The 17790-nt window shown below is 42.7% G+C and overlaps 1 long non-coding RNA gene across 14 annotated transcripts; it reads right to left on the bottom strand.

The window, feature by feature from the left end:
- Positions 1–2582: 2582 nt before the first annotated feature.
- On the bottom strand, positions 2583–8481 carry LOC123167056 (uncharacterized). Of its 14 annotated transcripts, none has more exons than XR_006483770.1 (12): positions 8078–8481; positions 7913–7971; positions 7703–7798; positions 7527–7592; positions 6985–7380; positions 6246–6874; positions 5279–5476; positions 3911–4033; positions 3666–3826; positions 3463–3524; positions 2912–2971; positions 2583–2756 (listed from the first exon to the last, which is right to left on the bottom strand). It is a non-coding gene; the product is annotated as an uncharacterized lncRNA (long non-coding RNA). The 14 variants fall into 14 exon arrangements; XR_006483767.1 differs by having other exon boundaries at positions 7693–7798; XR_006483768.1 differs by having other exon boundaries at positions 7487–7592; positions 7693–7798.
- Positions 8482–17790: the final 9309 nt, after the last annotated feature.

Consider the following 17790-nt stretch of genomic DNA (forward strand, 5'->3'; position numbering starts at 1 on the left):
AAACAACGAACCTTCGCAACGGTGCACAGTTAGGGTGAACACTTTCTTGAAATTATTATAAGGGATCATCTTACTTACTACCGTCGTTCTAAGCAAATAAGATGCAAAAACATGATAAACATCACATGCAATCATATAGTGACATGATATGGCCAATATCATCATGCTCCTTTGATCTCCATCTTCGGGGTACCATGATCATCTTCTTCACCGGCATGACACCATGATCTCCATCATCATGATCTCCATCATTGTGTCTTCATGAAGTCGTCACGCCAATGATTACTTCTACTTGTATGGCTAACGCGTTTAGCAACAAAGTAAAGTAAATTACATGGCGTTATTCAATGACACGCAGGTCATGCAAAATAATAAAGACAACTCCTATGGCTCCTGCCGGTTGTCATACTCATCGACATGCAAGTCGTGATTCCTATTACAAGAATATGATCAATCTCATACATCACATATATCATTCATCACATCTTCTGGCCATATCATATCACATATATCACTTGCTGCAAAAACAAGTTAGACGTCCTCTAATTGTTGTTGCAAGTTTTACGTGGTTTGTAGGTTTCTAACAAGAACGTTTTCTTACCTACGTATGACCACAACGTGATTTGCCAATTTCTATTTACCCTTCATAAGGACCCTTTTCATCGAATCCGTTCCGACTAAAGTAGGAGAGACAGACACCCGCTAGCCACCTTATGCAACTAGTGCATGTCAATCGGTGGAACCTGTCTCACGTAAGCGTACGTGTAAGGTCGGTCCGGGCCACTTCATCCTACAATGCCGCTGAAACAAGAAACGACTAGTAGCGGCAAGAAGAATTGGCAACATCAACGCCCACAACTTCTTTGTGTTCTACTCGTGCATAGTAACTACGCATAGGCCTGGCTCATGATGCCGCTGTTGGGAATCGTAGCATAATTTAAAATTTTCCTACGCTCACCAAGATGCATCTATGGAGTCTACTAGCAACGAGGGGAAAGGAGTGGATCTACATACCCTTGTAGATCGCGAGCGGAAGCGTTCCAATGAACGTGGATGACGGAGTCGTACTCGCCGTGATCCAAATCACCGATGACCGAGTGCCGAACGGACGGCACCTCCGCGTTCAACACACGTACGGTGCAGCAACGTCTCCTCCTTCTTGATCCAGCAAGGGGGAAGGAGAGGTTGATGGAGATCCAACAGCACGACGGCGTGGTGGTGGATGTAGCGGGTCTCCGGCAGGGCTTCGCCGAGCTTCTGCGAGAGAGAGAGAGAGGTGTTGCAGGGGAGGAGGGAGGCGCCCAAGGCTTAGATCTTGCTGCCCTCCCTTCCCCCCACTATATATAGGGCCAAGGGAGAGGGGGGGCGCAGCCTTGCCCCTTCCTTCAAGGAAGGGTGCGGCCAGGGGGGAGTCCTTCCCCCCCAAGGCACCTCGGAGGTGCCTTCCCCCTTTAGGACTCTCCCTTCTTTCTTATCTCTTGCGCATGGGCCTCTTGGGGCTGGTGCCCTTGGCCCATAAGGGCCAAGGCGCACCCCTTACAGCCCATGTGGGCCCCCGGGGCTGGTGGACCCCCTTGGTGGACCCCCGGACCCCTTTCGGCACTCCCGGTACAATACCGATAAAGCGCGAAACTTTTCCGGCGACCAAAATAAGACTTCCCATATATAAATCTTTACCTCCGGACCATTCCGGAACCTCTCGTGACGTCCGGGATCTCATCCGGGACTCCGAACAACTTTCGGGTTTCCGCATACATATATCTCTACAACCCTAGCGTCACCGGACCTTAAGTGTGTAGACCCTACGGGTTCGGGAGACATGCAGACATGACCGAGACGCCTCTCCGGTCAATAACCAACAGCGGGATCTGGATACCCATGTTGGCTCCCACACGTTCCACGATGATATCATCGGATGAACCACGGTGTCGAGGATTCAATCAATCCGTATGCAATTCCCTTTGTCAATCGGTATGTTACTTGCCCGAGATTCGATCGTCGGTATCCCAATACCTTGTTCAATCTCGTTACCGGCAAGTCTCTTTACTCGTACCGCAATGCATGATCCCGTGACTAACGCCTTAGTCATATTGAGCTCATTATGATGATGCATTACCGAGTGGGCCCAGAGATACCTCTCCGTCACACGGAGTGACAAATCCCAGTCTCGATCCGTGCCAACCCAACAGACACTTTCGGAGATACCTGTAATGCACCTTTATAGTCACCCAGTTACGTTGTGACGTTTGGCACACCCAAAGCACTCCTACGGTATCCGGGAGTTGCACGATCTCATGGTCCAAGGAAAAGATACTTGACATTGGAAAAGCTCTAGCAAACGAAACTACACGATCTTTTATGCTATGCTTAGGATTGGGTCTTGTCCATCACATCATTCTCCTAATGATGTGATCCCGTTATCAATGACATCCAATGTCCATAGTCAGGAAACCATGACTATCTGTTGATCAACGAGCTAGTCAACTAGAGGCTTACTAGGGACAGGTTGTGGTCTATGTATTCACACATGTATCACGATTTCCGGACAATACAATTATAGCATGAATAATAGACAATTACCATGAACAAAGAAATATAATAATAACCATTTATTATTGCCTCTAGGGCATATTTCCAACACGTTGGTGCTGCTACAACCTAGGTACATGCAGATATACTAAAAACCAACTGATTGGAGTGTAAACTCGAAAGGAATCCAAGCTAGGCAGATGCACCATGAGAATTCCAAACAAACACTGCAAAAAATATGCATTCGGTAAACAACAGAGGTCCCTGTAATATAAGTTAAAGAAAGAATTTAGCATACACAAAAATAAATCTAAACAGGGATAGGATAAATTATAGCATCCGAATACAAGAACAAACTTGACAATTTAAAAGAGAGAGAGACCTTCTCCATGCGAGAAATGAACTCGCTAACATGCATACTAAGATATTGGTTTGACCAGAACTGCAACATAGAACGGAAAGAAAAATACATAAGTGAGAAGTGCATATCACGCCATGATGCACATCAAGAGGTAGAGAGGAAGTGCAAAGATTAACAAAGTGTCCAAAGCCAAAGATGATCAATAGTATTGATGATAACCCATAAACATGTATTAGGCAATATAGTTCTAAACCGCAGCACCAACGTAGCTGTAGTAGTGAATAGCATGCATAGATGTGCAGGCATAGATGTGTTTGCAAAAGAAAAGTAGAGTATCGAGAAGAAGAGGGGTTTTACATATTTTCAACATACCCACACATGTAATTAGATGCTTCTTGATTAACCAAATAAACACACAATTTAGAAGGTATAGGAGGTGTACAATCATGTACATGTATAAGTGGTATTCTTTAGCCTCAACAATAAAAAAATACAACATTATGCAGCAGTACTAATCTTTAAAGGAAAAGAGCAAACCGAGTTCGCAGAAAGTGTGGATTCCAATTACTAACCTCACCGTGGGGACGTAAACTCTGGGGATTCCAAAATCATTCAGCAATTTTGTCCCATAGACCTAGAAGCAAAGATGAATAAGAATTCTTAGTGGGCAGTGACCTTGAATCTAGCACAATCTATATAGGCCACCACCAGATCAGAAAGGGGGAACACCTATTGGTATAGAAGGCTTATACCCAAATCTCAAATGGTTGCATACCTCATCAGCAAACTCTAAAAGGTGCATACTGCAGTCAAGCTTAGTAAGTGACACCAGAGACCACACCATGAAAAGCTGCAATAACTTGCAATTTTGTAGGATCAAGAATCATACTGGATTAAAAAAAAGAGGAGTTGGTATATGTTCAACAACCAGAGAATCTGAAAATGAATAAACCATCTATAAGTTAATTAGTGATGTATATGCAAGCAAGGAATTAATTTGTAGATAATGGAATTGTATACCTCCAAAATTCATACAAAATGTCCCAGGTGGCACACGGAGCCCCGAAGACCTGTAGCGGCAGTCACCCGGTAAATCATCTTCCGTTGGCCTGAAGCCTGCCCCATACAAAAGATCGGACCAACCTATAATTCAGTGTGTAAGATACTAAAAAAGATAAGGGAAATACTGGGGGAAGATGTTAAGTTATGTACAAATTCATTCAATGAATTAGTACTGTGTCGACCACAAAGTCTACGTGATCCGAAGGATTGCTTTGGCTGCGTTGTTCAGATTATCATAAGAGGGATGTTTGACAAGTGGCGGATACAGGGATTTAGTGCTAATTTTTCCATGAACCGAGCAAAATTAATGGTTATTTGTTGTTAAAAGTCAGCACTCGGCCCCACTGAGGACTCCCTAGATGGCCAAGTTACACCCCTCTCTCGCCGTGGCCGCTGCGGAGTAGTCTCCTGGTCGGCGGCAAAGATGCCGAGGTAAGCCAACTGCCAGCCAACCGCATTTGCATAGTACATCCATGCCCTCTTTGTGCTGTTCGTTGGACGTGGGTGATAATATGAAATTACTGAATCTGAACCGAACTAAAGCCTAATCTGTTCTCTGAATCCACGAGCTCGACATTTAATTAAGCATCCCCCAAAGCATTGGCATCTTGAGCTTCAATTACCAGTGCTAGCCAAGGGAAATTATTTGATTTGATGTTGCTGCCAGTGACAAAACCAAAAACATGTCCTATGGCCACCTTGTGGTCAGATGGTGCTACCTCAGGAAAGGCACAAATATCAACAGAAAGAACCTATCAATCTTATTTATCTACCACTGTCGGGACACTATTGAAAGAAATGATGAACATATTTGTATTTCTTAGCGACCGCCGACCCTGAGGCCTGAACCATGAACCGAATTCGGCATCTTGAGTTGATCATTCTGTATACCTTCATCAGCTGCCATTACCAACTATAATCAGTGACTATCAGCAAGGACCCCAAATTGCCTATTTAATACTGACATTCTCATGGTGAGTGGAGACAGGCATTACAACATACATAATGGAGGTTATATACGCCACTATGTTCGATCCAGGGCATGTTTCTGCAGGTTACATAAGTCTAAACAGTATTAATATTACGTTCTGCCAACCCTAATTCAACATTTGGTCTTAATGCTACTAATTAAACAAATCCAGCTCCTTTGCACAAGTATGTTTTGAGTGATATAAGCTTGTTCAGTGACCAACTTGTATTTAACTTCAGGTTGAGGAAACCACATGCATATAAGAATAATGGATGCCAGCATGAGAGTAAGATGTAAAACATGAATGAGCGAATATATAGAGAATGCATTTGCATATCCTGTGGTGTACTTATTACCTGCCGAGCCTCTGAGGTTAGAAACTATCAATTGTGCAAACATAAGGCAGGATTTTGGTAATATCCACAGGATCTGAAATGAATGTGACCTCAACACCAAAAGAAGGAACTCCCCGGTGCTTAATGCCAGACTGTAAAGCCAACTATTTGTACACCACGTCTTCTTCTTCCAATGTCTCGATGTGTTTGCTGACAAAACTGAAGAGAGAAATAAAATATTACTATAAAAGTAAAATGTTTTATAAGGAGTACAATGCGTATAGTTAATCTAGCCTGAAATTAATTTCTAATCACACTTATTAGGTGAGGAAATAAAATTTCATAGCGACCTAAACTGAAGATATGGTTGTGACTGCATAGATCTAAACTAAATCACGACATGATTTTTTTTAACAAAGCACAAACAAAAAATATATTAGCGTATAATATCACAAAACCTCAAATTTATTCACTCCAGCGAGTGACTATGTGAACATATCGGTGTCCTGGTTAAAATGGAATTACAAAATAGGGGAGGCAAGTACCTAATAATGGATTCCAATCAAATAGGGAAAATAAAAAAGAATTACCAGATTGTTGATATATCATATAAACATAGCATTTTGCGACATAACAATTATAAGAGCAGTAATATCTGAAGATAATGGGATAAAGTGGATGTTCGGCTGCTGCAGTTTTTCAAAACTATACACATGAAGAGCCAACAAAACAGTAATGATATTCTAAAGCAAAGAAGGTAATGATCAGAATGGTCCGTCCCATGGTGGAAAGAAAAGGACACATTACTTACAACCATATGTACATAAATATTCTCCTAAAATGCATGAATAATCAAAGCAAGAATACTGATCTATCAAGCACAACATATTTAAACGTACCATTCATCTACTGTATCAAGGAAACTGTCGCGAAAAACATGTAGGAAGGAGGCAAGTAAATCATTTAAGAAAAGAGTGTATGATCTCACCTTTGACAAAAAATCAAGATCAAAGGTTTATCCACGCTGCAAGACGGCACGCACCACAGACAGGGTACACAAAGTAAAAACTGATTATCATGCATGGACCTGAAGAGCACTAAAACCGAGAACCTTAATTTAAGCACCAAGGGGTGACTGCTAGAACAAAATTTTAAGCGCATAATAAATAACTATATGAATAGAAAGCTTTGCTGAAATCTTCTCACAAAGCACGAATAGAGAGATCGGATGAAATCTACATCGCCTCAAAAACATAGATAATTCGACTCTATTCGTGGGTCGTCTCAATATCTACGAAGTGGACATATTTTACTAAATTTCAACTATATGATTAAATTATCAGGCAATCTTTGTAAAACAATGGCATACGTTTTCAAAACCATATATCCAAACACAAGAAGTTAATAAGAGAAACTGACCTATTTCTATGCTAAGGTTGAAAGGTAAAACAAAAGGGCCATGCAAGAACACAAATCAAAGTTGATCTGGGTACTTACCTCCAGCTAAAATACATTTATTCTCCATTACCTAAAGAGGCATGCATAATCTCATGACTAAGATGGTGAAGAAAAATAACAGCCCGAGCATACAAGTGAGAAGTTGATCCAACTGTTTACCTGTAATAGTATGGAACAACAAATACGGTGATGATTACCTCTATCTAAAATATTCGACATTAAGATAAGTGATAACAGTGTGGAACACAAAATCTGAAGGATACACATACATAGAAACTGCTAGATGATGAACGATTTCACATTAGTTCATCCCAAGAACACCTAGAAAGTATGGATTTTTTTAGGTGCCTTGTAGTCGTAGATCGTCCTGACCGATCTTCGTGTAGAGCTCACACATCCACCTCGAGACTTGATTCAGTTGTAAAAGAAACTGAATCAAATGGAAGGAAAGAACTGGATGGGGTAAAGAGATGGTACCTGTGACTATCAACGTTGGCGAGGCTGCAGAGGTGCAGACACTGGGCTGCTCTCATCAGGCCACCCAAACCCTATCCATGAAAATATATAAAGCGTCGGAGAATGCGGCTGCTAGACTCACTTGTTGATATAGAGTACTGAGGGCATATTGGAAGAAGCACAAGCTTCATAATCATATCCTTCTTAATCTATCATCAACCAAAATAGTAGTGAATCAAACATCATCAGTTAAAAGGTTGGAATGGATTAGATAAAAACAAAAGTACAAAAGAATAATCCGTGAAAATGGAATACATGTTGCAAAATAGTGAAGTTCATGTGAAGAAATATATACATTCCCGTGTTGCTTTCCCTCCTCACCGGCCTGCTCTTTCCGCTGCCACCGGCATCCTCCCGCTATCTTGCAACTCACCATATCGAACAGGTTGAGGGTCACATACTAACATGGTAGGAACACGACATGAACAAGAAGAACACGAGTCTGGACGAAATACACCTACTCATTGTCACCTGAGTCCCCGCGTATTGTGCCAGAGATAAAGTCCACAAAAGAAAGTTCACCTTGTTATTCACTCTTCATCAACATGCTTCCTGGTATGCACATATCTTTTTCAGAAAAAACAGAAAATTGAGATATCAAAATAAGGTTATCAAATAACCGATGAAATCAAAAGGCAAAAGCTGGGAGTAAGAAGATGGGTGCCCAAGATAAAAGTTCACCTTGTTCTTCACTCTTCCACAACATCCTTCCTCTTCTCTTCTTAGTTTGATCTATACACCTTTTTCAGAAAAAGGAAAATTTGATAAATCAAAATAAGATTACCAAATAACCGATGAATCAAAAGGCAAAAGCTGGGAGGAAGATGGGCGCCAAAGATGTGCAACCTAAACTGGGGTTGAGGGATGAATTCGGAACCAGCGGTGGGTAGTGAATAACGGCTCCACACCACCTTGACGCGAGCGCCGCTGCAGCTCCAGGCTTGTTGCGGCTTCCCACATGTCCGTCATGCTCACCCTCCCCCAATCCTCCATATGCATCAGAGAAACCACGCCGCCCCTTAACTACATGGCTGCGACCTGCGCCTGATCTGAAACCACCATGCACGGCAACGCCGCATCGATAACGTGGGGAGGCACTGCCTTGCGGGGACGGGAGAAAGAGGTAGGAAGATGGTCGACGATGCGGCTGGAGGAGAGGCAGCTAGAAGAGGAGAGAAACCAATGGGAGGAGGAGCGGTATGGCAGCGGCGGTGGCGGAGCGCACGGGCGGAGATGGAGCGAGGCGTGAGGCTCATGGTGGAACGGGATTGGGGGCTAGGTTTTGACCGCACGCCCTGCAGCCCACGATCGCTGCGGTCCACCCCTCTTTTCCAGGCGAACCAACGCACACACACTCAATGTGACTGCAACAGCAGGCCTGTGCGGGAGTCTGGCCCAGCTGTCATCCACTGTAACTGAAGCACACAGCGTACAGAAAAACGAACACCCGGATGTTTACCAGGGAGTACACTGTCAGTGGACAACAAGGCATATCGTGCGAGACAGATGAGTTTGAAATTGCAATGCCGCTCACTATGTGGGTAGCATAACATGATTTATATGTTCGATGTCAAAACGAGTGTAAAACAATTCCCTATTAAATAAAACTCTCGTTTGACCCACAAAAAAAGAGAATAAAAAATCTAAAAGTTTATGCGGAGAGTATGGCTGTTGGTTGTGACACGAAAATATCCATTGAGGCTAGCCCTCACATGCTCCCAGTTTAGAAAATTCAAGTTTGAACATTTCATGGAGTTTGGACGGCCACCAAGGGCAACAAAAGGGTGGGGTGCGGAGGCATTGAGGCGCCGGCGAGTCGAAAGAGCCGGAAGGAGCGCAGCTCCCAGGGCACGTAGCTGTGGGGCCATCTCCGCACAAGCGCCGCTTGATGCGTTGGGAGCGCCCAGTAGCTCGAGACGCCCCTACCGACGGAGCCATGGTGTCCTACTGGACCAAGTCGGCGCCACACACACACAAGGTGGGGGCAGCCACCACAACCAACTAGATCGGTCCAGCTGGGTTATGGTCGGCAATCTGTAGTGCATGGTGGCAGAGTAGGCAAGGTTTCATGGGGCAGCGGCCAGAGTCAGCCCATAGGCCGGGCAAAAGGTGCAACCATCCCCTGCCTCAAGAAGGGAGGGGCCCAACTAAAACTTATACTATAAACACTATACAAGTATACAGAATATCTAAAAGATTATCAGATGCATAAAATAGAGCCTCAATTTGGAGAGCCTCAATTTGCAGAAGTGTAAACTCACACCACATACTAATAAGTTATACCATGCAGAGGCAAACCAACCCGGCCGGCGAAGTTGAGTTCAAATACACTAGTCTCTCTTTAGGGTGGATGCCTTAGTATCATAATGAAAGTTATGATAACTAAATTTCAATGTTTAAACCAATGGACAAATTTTAATTTGAAAAACTTGTAGGACATCTCATTTGCACCAAATCAAACCGAGTGAATGTAGACAAGAATTTTTGGTAATCGAATCATACGCAAAAGTACAATCAACAACATTTTTTGTTTCTTCGATGATTCTTTTATTGAATCCAACTTGCAAGTCACATTTTTATACCCTAGAAGTTTCCATGAATATGACTGCCTAATATACACTATAAATCATGATTAAAATATTTGTTGGCATGTATATGATTTAGAAATATCTACCATGATATTAAATAAAATTAAAAGATTCATGTACACACACATAGATATGCAAATGGGTATACAATATATCGTTTATGCAATATCAGAAAATAAATTTGAAATATCGTTCTAACAAGAAGTAAGAAATTTGGTACATCATACAATTTTAGTTTTGTAGAATCAAAATTTTCGGTGATATACATTACAACTGTATATCAATGAATAATATAACTATTATTTGGAAACATTGTTATGTGGTTAAGTAATAAAAAATTATATTAATTACAAGTGTAGTATGTTACACTTAGTTTAAAATAAGTATAAATGTTTAGTATAAATTTGTTTTTGGCTTTACATAGCCCTTTGCCGAAAAATGCTTTGGACCAATTTTGGCAGCGGCTGAGGGTGGGAGGAGGCGCACGTCCCTGGCGGCATGCTGACATACGGGCATCGACACCTGGCAAAGAGAAATACAGAGACCTCTCTTCATATCATACAAAAACTAGTACTAGTGCTAGTAGTTACTAGTAGTACTAGTAGCAGAATTGCTGAGAGGGAAAGGGTTCATTTGCAAAGTTGGCACAGCGCAGCGCAGCGCAGGTGAAGACAAATTGACGGTCTCGCATGTCAGTTAGACAGACTCTAGCCTAGCCTAGCGCAGCGCGGGGGAAAGGGAAACCGGGACGGGAAGGGCTCGCACGTTAGCCAGACCGACTTATTGACACGACTCGTGTGGAGGCCCACAAACGGAAATGGGAGCGGGAGCGGGCGCACGTCTGGCTGGGCCCACACGTGAGCCATAGCTGGCAGGGCAGACTCTGAACCGACCTAGTCAGCCGAGGTGAAGTTTGGCGGAACCGTCACGCTCCATGTCCCCACCCATCCACCTCCGCCCCCCCTCCCCGATCCGGATCCGGATCGCCACCCACCTCCGCCCCAGATCCCCACCCACCGTATCCAGATCCGCCTCCGCCGATGCTGCACCTGCCGACCATGACAGCTGCCATGCGCACCTTCCCCTCCCATCCCACCGTCCACGCCATGGTTGACATGCTCCGCCTATGGAACGAGACTCGGAAGCTGCCCCCGTGGGTCGACAAGGCCGACCCGTACTCCCTCCACCCCGACGTTCTCACCATCGCTACGTCAAGGCCACTGCCAGGGACGGCCGCGTGGCGTGGCATGGTATCACCTCCACAGGCTCCATCCCCTCGAGACTAACGCGTCCAGGAGCTCCTGCACCTGCGGTGGTGGCACCTGGTAGGGCGATCGGGCCAAGCCAGTCCTCAGGATCAACGATACCAAGGTGCGTCAACAAATCGGGTGGCAAAATGCACTTTCATTCGGCATCAAGGGCGCCGATAGAAGGTTCCGGAGGCAGGGCTGGAACAAGGTGGAAGTGCACCTCGACCATGACAAGCGGCAGGTTATCTCTCGGATCTACCCTTCTCCTAGGATATATCCTGAGCCAGAGGCAGCAGCACCAGTAGCAGTCCTGCCAGAGGAGGAAGCACCAGCAGTGCAAGAGGAAGTCGCTGCTGCCACGCTGACCTAGGAAATGTTCTACAGGAACCATAGCATCTACCCTCTGCATTGTTTTACCCTTAGATTTAGGGAGGTTAAACCATATCCCTCCAGTGTCTGATTGTGCTATAAATACTTCATCATTTTTTGCAACTACATGCTTTATGCTTGTCTTTTTCAATGAAATCTGGGTGATGTTTTGTAGACTGGCACAATGAAACTTGGGAAAGATGCAGTTGTGCTTACTGAAAGTTCAACTTTCAAGCCAGTGTCCTTTTTGTCCCATTCTTTTATAATGAAAAAAATATGTAAGCATGGTTCTAATTTTTTCATTGCTTGCCTACTATCTATAATACTTTGATTTGCTGCAGAATCTTGAATTCATGTGGTGACTTATCGCCAGGAAGGAAAATACACGGAAGTTGATTTGAGTGCCCAGTCTGAAGCTACTGCAGAATGTATTTCATTGGAAAAGTGCTAGTTTCCTTTGGTGAAAAGGGAACTGAACCACAGTTTTTGTATATTGAATTTAGTTAGGTGGGGTCTCTGATGGAAACAGGGACCCCTTGGACTGGAACTCAGGGAGGACCGATGGAAACCCCACTGACTAAGGTCATGGAGATATATTATAACGTCAAGAAGTCAGATCACATCCAGGACAAACAAGTAAACCTGTTTGTGTTGTACTTTTTCTTTTGACACAAGAGAAAAACTTCTAGGTTCAGTATGAAAGAAAAATGAATTTATATTTATATCTTTATTTTGGGGTTTGATGATCTTGTAGTGACATAGCCTTCGCACATTCCAAGCAAACCCATCTCTAGGTGTTATTATACAGACTCCGAGTATGTTAAAACGTGCCTTCAGTTAAGTACAAAAAGGTTTAACCATTAAGTGCTATGTTTTTGGGCAAACATGCACTTTATGCTAGTATAACTTCATTTTAATTGCCAATGCTGGAGTAAGGGTTGAGCTGTTAGACTTTTAGGCTTCATTGTTTGCTAGGAGATCAACTAATAAGTTTTCCCTGCACAAAAACAATGCCCGGGAACCAACTAATTTTCCTTTCTTGTCCAAGTGACAATACAAATAGAAATACACTAATAATTTATGGATTTGTGAGGCCTTCTGCACTTAAGTTTGGAATTGCTAACTTGTAATCCCTCCGTTCTTAAATATAAGTCTTTTTAGACATTTCAAATGGACTACAACATACGGATGTATATAGACATATTTTGGAGTGTATGTTCACTCATTTTGCTCCATATGTAGTCACTTGTTGGAATCTCTAAAAAGACTTATATTTGGGAACGGGCGGAGTAGTTGGGTGTACATGCATCTTTGAGAGCCTTACATTTAGGTTTTGAATGGGTAACTGGAAGTTAACTGTACATGTTCAGAGCCTTCTTAGCTTTTTTTTAACCAAGTTGACAAGACGTATAGATATGGGTGGGACATATGCACCTTCTCTCTGCAAAATATACGTACTTTACTAAGGAAAATACATATTTTACATGCATATAATCAATCATGCTTGTAGGGATGTAGCAGTGGGGTAAGGGATCGGGGTTGCTCTTCAATCATTACTTTGGTAATGATCGGGAACCAAATGTTTATTATCCAAGAATTTAAGTTATCATGGTGTTACCTTTTAAGGTTTCCCTGTACAATTCCCGAACATTATGGTCACTGTATTTAAAAAGTGTTACTCACTCTACAACTTTCTTCATCTAGGGGAAAAGAGATGGGCGCTGCAAGCCTGATCATGAATGGGTTCAGTGTTATGACTGTCGTAACTGGAGAGTGGTGTCTGCCAGCTTTGACACGGAGTCTATACCAGATCAATGATTTGTATCAGGCAATCATGCTCAACTCTATCATACATGATAAGCTTAGTCTAGTGATTTTATAATTACTAGTAACTGCATACATGCAATGCACGTTAATATTAGGCAGTGTCTTAATTGCATGCGGATATTAGGTATGATATTACTTGTGTTAATTATGTGATTATTGGTGTTATATTTGGTATGAGTAGCAAAGTGCCAATGCGTTGCAATAGATCTAACATAGACTAATACACGTTCACAAACTTGAAAGAAAATCACCCTCTTTTTGGTATATATATCACCAAGTATGTTAGGTTTTGCGCAAAATTTATTCCTCATATCTGTTTGGGCGAGATGGGGGATAGGCGGGAATAATCTGGAGAGACTTAAGTGGTTTTCTGCAAATGTAGAGCAGAGTGGCAGGGGTCATTCTGCAAAAATATCACAGCTTGCCTTGCATGCGATAGATGGAGATCGGATGGTGAGAAATGGCGGATGGCATACACACCATCATCGCCAACCCGGTCTTTTATAAGGTTACAGATTAGAGATATCAATTGCACACTAAACACGTTGAGCGCTCGCCATTGGAGTAGTTTAGGTCCTTGGATTGACCTGGTTGATGGCCGAGATCTGTTGGATCTGCCTCTTTGGGTGTTTGTTATATTTGTATAGATGTATAGATGAAGGATTTATTTTGAGTGTCCTCCCATCATACCGGGGCAAATTTTGAGTCTGAATTGCAACATATAGATTGATTGTTCAAAACACACACACACACACACACACACATTTTTTATCTACAAGCAATGGTGATTACCCCATATTTCCTCGGCCTCTGCGTGTCCCACCTTGGCAACGAGCCAAACAGGCGCGTGAGAGTCGCTTGGGTGGTTCTAAACCCACGTTAGCAAGTCATTAGGATAATTAATGGTGCTAAGTTTTAGGACCAGCAAGTACTCTAGATAGCCTTCTTGCTCTCGCTATCTATGATTCTTCATCTTACGGTAATTACATTGTTGATGTGTTCCGAGTTAACTTCCCTAAAATTTCCCATATTAATTTTCGAGATTTGGTCAGCGGATCTATAAATGTTTTTTTTTCTGCTATGAGATTGGTCTAATGAAATCCTCCTGCAGATCTGAAATTAAGGTGTAGAAGCTGCAGACAACCATGTCCGGCAAGGCACAGAAGAAGTTTACATGGCCAGATCTACATTGAGGCAATGCCGCATAACTAATTTCATCATTTCTACAGGATTTATCGGTTCATTGTTTTCAGAATTAGAAGGTTTTACATTGGGTGATCTGAATTATCTTGTGTGTATGAAAGCAACACTCTCTCGTCATTAGTTGATGAGGTTAAACTGCAGCGCCCCCTCCCAATTCAACATCTAGTTGCTCTTTCCATTTACTGGCCTTATTTTGTCTATGTTTCTCAGCTAGAAGATGAAAATCTCTGGACACTTTTATATTTATGCCTTATCTGAATAGCTTCAGAAATCCTTGACGACGAGATGCATAAATTTGTAGGACGATGATCTAGTTTCTTAATGCAACTGAATGCTACGAGTCAGATATTTTTGAAAAAAAAAATTGTTCTTTTAAGAGAGTAGGTACTAAGTATTAAATTTGTACAACGATCCTCTATTTGCTTGAGCAACTGAATGCAACTGATTATTCTATACCGCAAATTATATAGCATGTCCGGCTTGCTCCGAATGGATTGCTTGCTTCTATGCATGCACATGCCCGTGCCGTCTTCAGTACAATTTTCAGGCACATTCTTGTAGCAGTTGGTTAGTGTCAGCCCAACCCTCCTGGCTTCGACCTTTGCCTTTGCTGTTGTCTGTGCATTTGTGATTTCTAGTGCTCAATGGATAATGCAAATATTTTCTTCCGTTGGAATTATATGTTCTTGCACTTTGTTCGACCAAGCGTCAAGACAGTTTTTAGCATTGGCATTTCTGGCGCTATGCTTTTATCCAGTAATTGGCCTTTTAGATATGCCGAATGTGTATAATTTGGCCAATTTCGTCCTGCATGGCTTTGATGTAATACTTTGGTGTAAATACAAAGGGAATTTATGTTTTACTGCTTTGCTGTAGAATGAGAAATTTATAGTCATCTTTAGCATGGATCTCAGATACCTAAATTTTTTTAAGCTTTTTCTCAAGTGGGCACAGAAAAGTGTGCTTTGCTCATATTCTATATTTAGTGAGGACTAGTTTGTAGTGTTGCTCGTTTTCATGCACTGTATTAGTGATCTTGGTGTCAAAACCAAAAAAAGAACTATTGCTCTTCGGGAGGTTATCTCACCTTTGTAATGATTGAGCTTTCTCCAAAAGTAGATGCCTAAGTTGGAAATCTGTTCAGTTTCCTTTCCTGGTTCTTGCACCTTGATTCCGATTGAAAAGTGAGGGAATCGCGCTGCATGTTTTGGTCTGTCGTTATTGTGATAGTGGTTTCTTGCTGATACCTGCTTTTATGTTTGTATTATGTGTAAACTGTGTGTCTTCTTACGCCCGAGATTATCCAAATCAACATTCTACATTTCGTGTTGGTTTTTGGCAAAGCAGGCACTCTGGATTTTTTTCAAGTTTATATTAAGTATAAATGTTTGGATCACCAAAGTTGTAAAGTTTCAATAGAAGCTTATCAGTTAATTGAATTCTGAATTTAAATGTAATTGTCTTTTCATGGATCATCGGGATTAGTTGGCAGTTTCTTTACATTCTTCATTCATTTATTCGTGATTAGAAGCTTCAGTTCTAAAATTTGAAGTTCGGTAGTAGTAGCTCCTGTGTGCCGGTGTATTAATCTTTTTCAATTGTTTCATGTTTCGGGAGTAAGATATTGGTCTAATAATGCAAATTTCTGCAGAGTTGTGACAGTTTCTAAGCTTTACTCAGTTGCTTCGTGAAGTTAAGTATGAAGCAAGGCTTGAGGATGGGACTTACTGTGTTGAAATATGGTGGTTCTTATTCACTGTGAAAATGGTATGATGCTTTGTCATTTTAGAATATCGGTATTGTGCACTAGCTCTGGAAGGTCATTTTTTTTACATAGAAGCATTCTCTTTTTAGGACATTTAAACCCTCATATCCCCAGCTGTCAAGAATTTCAAGAACAAGATGGACCTTCAGTCGGTGGCTTGGAGAATAGTCAAAGAAATAGGTGATGGTAAGAAGATTTTCCAGGAGGGTAAAGGCTGCGGTCATCCTGTCAATTGTGCAATTGAAATGTGTATTTTTACATGTAGTGAGGATTGCTTCTTTTACATGACAATCATTTGAGATGGGAACTTCCTGGGTTTTTTTTTTTGAACTACATGGCAGTGATCTTGCTCTGCATTGGAAGTTCTGAAACGTTGGGGGATGGTTCCTGTTTGCCATGGACTCATCGTAGTGATGAGGCATTTGAGTTCAAGACCGACGAGGAGCAAGCGATTGAAGGCTTGAGAAAGTAGTGCATAACTTGAAGAGAGTATAGAAGTTTACCTTGAGCAAATGACGTGTCAAAACCTTGTTTAATAGAGTTATAAGTTATGTAATTTGTTACTTGTTCATAGATTAATCTCTATTTTTTTTATTGGCACGTCAGACCCTACTGGTATTGTTCAGTTGGAACATGAGATTATGTTGGTAATTCTAAGAGACCCACATGCGTAGAATCTGTTTTACATGCCCTCTTTGGGGAGGTAATTCAGTTGGTTCTTCAAAAACATGCTGGAATTCATCCCAAAACTGCTAAATAGGCACAGGAACATGTGCAATGACCACTTCAGACTCCACTGCATACAAATAGATCAAGTAAATTGCAAAAAACCACCATATAGAGACCCTAATTTAGAAAACCACCACAATTGGAGATCCCAATTTAGGAAACCACCACCTTTTGGTTTCTTTTTAAAAAACCCTCGCCATTGTGCTAACAGTTTTGCACAAAACGCTGATCGCTCGATTATCAACTGTTGACGACGAATATGGCCGGTTGGTCCCGTTGTCGGTGCTGATGTGGCGCCAAAAATCTGTCGTTGTTTGACTCAAACAGTAAACTGTACATGGGGCCCACCCGTCAGCATCTACACCCCTCTCTCTCTCTCCCAACTTTCTCTGTGGCATTGTATCAAACAGGTCGTGCGCAACCACCCAGAGTTCTTCAACCGGCGTCAAAGGCCACCTGAGCGACGCCGTCGGCGTCCACCCCGCCCCATTCTGCAGCTTCTCCCCGCCGCAAGTGCTACTGCAACTTCCCGTCATCCCGCACGAGCGCACGCCGACACGCCAACCAGGCAAGCACACCACGACGAGCAACCCAGGCAAGTAGCCAAGTAGCATGGCCACCTGATCACACACACAACAGGCACAACACATACTGACATACACACACCAGTGGTGACACCATGCAGCCACCCAGCGAGCTCTGCCGCGCGCGCCATGCTGGCCGGACAGCGCCGCTGCCGTCCTCAAGCACCTAGCGGATGCGCGCTCTCCTAAAAGCAGCTGTTGTCCGGCGTGCGCGACGTCAAGTGCCGTCGATCTGGAAGGTCGG

This window comes from Triticum aestivum, chromosome 7D (genome assembly GCF_018294505.1).
Source record: "Triticum aestivum cultivar Chinese Spring chromosome 7D, IWGSC CS RefSeq v2.1, whole genome shotgun sequence".
Taxonomy (NCBI): domain Eukaryota; kingdom Viridiplantae; phylum Streptophyta; class Magnoliopsida; order Poales; family Poaceae; genus Triticum; species Triticum aestivum.